Here is a 5072-nt window from a genome sequence, read left to right as displayed (position 1 = left end):
ACAAGTTTAATGCTTCTGTCTTAATATTTAGATCTTTAATCCACTTCGATCTTAGTTTAGTGCATGGTGATAGGTATGGGTCTAGTTTCAATCTTTGGCAGGTTGAAATCCAGTTCTTCCAACATCATTTATTAAATAGGCTATCTTTCCTCCAATGATGGTGGTTGGCTCCTTTGTCAAAGATGAGGTGGCTGAGCATGTCTGGAGTTGTTTCTGGATCTTCTAATCTATTCCACCGATCCTCAGGTCTGTTCCTTTGCCAGTACCATGTTGATTTTATCACAGTAGCTTTGTAGTATAGTTTCAAATTGGGGATTGTGATACCCCCAGCCATGTCTCTGTTGCTTAGAATTACTTTAGCTATTCTAGGTCTCTTCTGGTTCCAAATGAATTTTTGGATTGTTTTCTGTAGTTCTGTGAAGTATATTGTTGGACTTTCAATTGGCATTGCATTGAATCTATATAGTAGATTTGGAAGTATGGCCATTTTCACTATATTGGTTCTTCCTACCCAAGAGCAAGGGATGTCTTTCCACTTTCTTGTATCCTCTTCGATCTCTTTTTTCAGAGTGCTGTAGTTTTCGGTGTAGAGGTCTTTTGCTTCCTTTGTCAGGTTGATTCCTAGGTATTTCATTTTTTTGGATGCTATTGTAAAATGAAATTGTTTCCCTAATTTCTCTCTCAGTGAGTCTGTTATTTGTGTACAAGAAGGCTATTGTTTTTTGAGTGTTGACCTTATATCCAGCTACTCTACTGAATCTGTCAATTAAGTCTAGAAGTCTTCTGGTGGAGTTTTTTGGATCTTCTATGTAAAGTATCATATCATCAGCAAATAATGACAGTTTAATTTCTTCTTTTTCTATCTTTATTCTTTTTATTTCTTTCTCTTTTCTAATTGCTGTGGCTAATGTTTCCAAAACTATATTGAAAAGGAGTGATGATAGTGGGCATCCTTGTCTTGTTCCTGATTTTAGCGTGAAAGTTTTCAGTTTTTGACCATTTAGTATGATGTTGGCTGTTGGTTTTTCATAGATAGTCTTAATCAGGTTAAGATAAAGACCTTCTATTCCAATTTTCTGTAGGGTTTTCATCATGAATCGGTGCTGGATTTTGTCAAATACTTTTTCTGCATCTATTGAGATGATCGTATGGTTTTTGTCCTTGACTCTGTTAATACAGTGTATTACATTCATTGATTTATGAAGGTTGAACCATCTTTGCATTCCTGGGATAAATCCAACTTGGTCAGGGTGCATGATCTTCTTGATGACCCTCTGTATTCTGTTTGCCAGTATCTTGTTGAGGATTTTTGCATCTATGTTCATTAGGGAGATTGGCCTGTAGTTCTCCTTTTGGGTTGGGTCTTTCCCTGGTTTTGGAATCAAAGTAACACTTGCTTCCAGGAATGAATTTGGAAGTATTGCTTCCTTTTCAATTTCCTTGATGAGTTTAAAGAGTAATGGCATTAGTTCTTCTTTAAATGTCTTGTAAAATTCAGCAGTGAAGCTATCAGGACCTGGGCTTTTCTTTGTTGGTAAATTTTTTATTACATTTTCAATTTCACTCATTGTAATTGAGGTGTTTAGAATTTTTATATCTTCTTCATTTAACTTTGGCAATTCATATGTATCTAGGAATCTGTCCATTTCTTCTGCATTTTCCATTTTGTTAGAGTACAGGTTCTCGAAGTAGTTACTGATGATCCTTGGTATTTCTGCTGGTTCCGTTGTGACTTCCTCTTTTTCATTCTTAATTGCGTGGATTTGAGTCTTTTCTTTCCTTTTTTTGATAAGGTTGGCTAAAGGTTTATCAATTTTATTTATTCTTTCAAAAAACGAACTCTTTCATTTATTAATTTTTTGTGTTGTTCTCTTAGTCTCCATTGCATTGATTTCTGCTCTGATCTTTATAATGTCCTCTCTTGTGCGGGATTTGGGTTTGTTATTTTCTTCTTTTTCTAGGAGTTTGAGGTTCTGCATTAGATTATTTATCTGAGTTCTCTCTGTTTTCCTAATATGGGCATTCACTGGTTTGAATTTCCCGCATAGGTCTGCTTTCATTGTGTCCCATAAATTCCTAAATGTTGTACTGGCATCATCGTTTACTTGTAGAAACTGTCTAATTTCTTCTTTAATTTCCTCTATGACCTATTGGTTGTTCAGGAGGGTGTTATTCAATTTCCAGGTGTTTGTGGGAATTTTGCAGTTTCTCATGTTATTGATCTCCAATTTTATCGCACTGTGGTCTGATAATATACAAGGGGTAATTTCAATTCTTTTACATTGACTTAGACATGTCCTGTGAGCTAGCATGTGGTCTATTTTGGAGAGTGACCCGTGTGCAGCTGAAAAGAATGTGTATTCTGATTTTGTGGGGTGGAACACTCTGTAAATATCTATTAAGACCATTTGTTCAATAGCTTGGTTCAGTTCTAGAATTTCATTGTTTTTTTTTTTTTTTGGTACCGGGGATTGAACTTGGGACCTTGTGCTTGCAAGGCAGGCGCCAGAACCACTGAGCTAAATCCCCGGCCCTAGAATTTCATTGTTAATTTTTTGCCTAGATGATCTGTCTATTTGTGATAGTGGGGTATTAAGGTCCCCCACTACAACTGTATTAGTGCTTATTTGGGTTTTCATGTCCATTAATATTTGTTTTGTATAGTTGGGGGCATTTGTATTTGGTGCATATATATTTAGGATTGTCATCTCTTCCTTTTGGATTGTTCCCTTCACAAGGATGTAGTGACCATCTTTGTCTCTCTTAATTAGTTTTGGTTTGAAATCTACTTTGTCTGCAAATAAGATTGCTACCCCTGCTTTTTTCTGGTTTCCTGTCACATGGAGAGCCATTTTCCATCCTTTTACTTTCAGTCTGTGAATTTCTTTTTGAGTTAGGTGTGTGTTTCTTGTGTACAGCATATCGCTGGATTTTGCTTCCTAATCCATTCTGTCAGTCTACTTCTTTTGGTTGGTGAATTGAGGCCATTAACAATGATAGTTATCATTCAGAGATATTGACTCATCCTTGTCATGATGTTTTACAGTTGTTGGCTCTTATTTCTTTTTCTCCCTTTCCCTTTAGTTTCTTACCTTGTCTGGTGGCTTCCCTCTGTTGAGCCTCATGGAGTTGTGACCTTTGTTGCCTTTTTCTAGGATATTGCTTAGAAGTGTTTAGAGTGCTGGTTTGGTGTTCATGAAATTTCTCAGGTGTTCTTTTTCATGGAAGTATCTAATTTCCCCATCAATTTTGAAATATAATTTTGCAAGATACAACAGTCTAGGTTGGAAGTTATTTTCTTTTAGGGCTTGAAATACTTCACTCCAGGCTCTCCTGGAGTTGAGGGTTTGTGTTGAGAAGTCTGCCATGATTCTGATGGGCTTTCCTTTATAGGTGATTTGTTTTTTTTCTCTAACTGCCTATAGGATTTTGTTCTTCTGTTGGGTTTCTGGGATCTTGACTATTATATGTCTATGTGCAGATTTTTTTGATCATGGCTAGTTGGAATTCTATATGCCTCGCTTATCTGTATGTCCAATTCTCCTCCTCTGTCTGGGAAGTTTTCTACTATTACTTCTGTGAACAGTTTTTTTTATGTCAATTGTACTTTCTTCTGTTTTTTCATGGACTCCTATCAGTCTTATGTTATTCTCCTTTGCATCACCTAGCAGCTGTTGAATTGATTTCTCATGGTCCCTTACTATTTTTTAAGAAATCTCTGTTTTCATGGTCCTTCACCACAATCCTGTCTTCTATATCTGATAGTCTATCTTCAGATTCTCTTAATCTTCTCTGCATGCTTTCAGTGGAGTTTTTAATCTCCTGAATATCTGTTTGAATCTGTTTCTTGGATTCCATTTCTTTCTTATGTTTGGCGATCGTGGTTTCCATTTCTTTCTTATGCTGGGCATTCCTGGCTTCCAGCGTCTTTCTGAGTTCATCTATTTTTTTTTTTTTTTATCAGTTTCTGTACTAGAGCCTCTAATCATGTCTTTCACTCTGCTTACCATCTCTGTAATTATCTGGGAGATTATTTCTGCTTTGAATTTTTCTAGAGCCTCATTCATCTGTTTTGTTACTTCCTGTGCTATCAGTTCAGGGTGTCCAGGTGGTTATCAGACTTTTGCACCTCATTTCCCCCCAAAATTGCCTTTTGTGAGCTGGAAGTCTGGGTTTGTGGCTTGCTTAAATGCCTTCTCATTTTTGTTTTTGGTACTGTCCCTGGTTTAGTTCCTGGGTTGATATTATGAAGTTGTTTATTGTAAGTATCTTTGTTGGTCTATTTAAAACCCTTATGGAATGATTGCTTCTCAGAGGTGTCTACCAGATATAGCTGGTCTTTAGGTTTTGAGTCTCTAATGACTCTGAGGCTATCTCATTTTCATTATACCAGAAAGGAAAACTGTTTAGATCAATCTCGACATCTTAGCCCAAGTCATACAATCAGCAACACCATAGCATCAAATACCCCTTAAAGAATGACAATTTGTGGTAGTTATTAATCTATCACCTTTAAAAAATAAAGGGCCTCCTTCAAGGTGTGTCTCTGCTGTCACAATAGACAACATGGGCAGCAGTGTGCAGTTATAGGTCAATGAGTCTCAGTAAGCTAGTCCCAGACCCGTGAGATTCAGGCAGATTTCTGGTTGCAAGTCCCAAGTTGAGCTCCCTGTCCTCCTGCAGGGTTGCACTCTGCAAGTTTCTACTGCAGGTTTCAGCTGCTTTTCCCCTGGAGAAAGTCCAGTTGCCGATGGGAGCTGATAATCCCTCCAATTTACTGATCACGGTGGTCTTGGTGTGCCTTTATTGCAGAGATTCCCTTCACTTTTCCAGTGGGCTTGTTTTCATCAGGGAGCCTGAGACAGGCACTCTCTCTGTTGTTCACTTCTGGAGCTCAGGACAATGGCTTTTGTCCCCCTGTGCCTCTGCAGTGTGTAACCAAGTAGCTGCACAGTCAAAAGGCCAGAGGCCGGGAGGTGGGTGGGTGGGTGAGTGTATTGTTGGAAGCGCCCGCACAACCCAGCCGTCAGCGGGTGGGCCTGCCTGGGGCGGGGTGGGGGGGTGTCCTCCTC

The sequence above is a fragment of the Heterocephalus glaber genome, unplaced genomic scaffold (assembly GCF_053883595.1).
Source record: "Heterocephalus glaber isolate CG9 unplaced genomic scaffold, H.glaber_assembly_v1.0 deba00001561, whole genome shotgun sequence".
Taxonomy (NCBI): Eukaryota; Metazoa; Chordata; class Mammalia; order Rodentia; family Bathyergidae; genus Heterocephalus; species Heterocephalus glaber.
The sequence above is the reverse complement of the archived record's forward strand: the minus strand, read 5'-3'. Positions refer to the sequence as shown.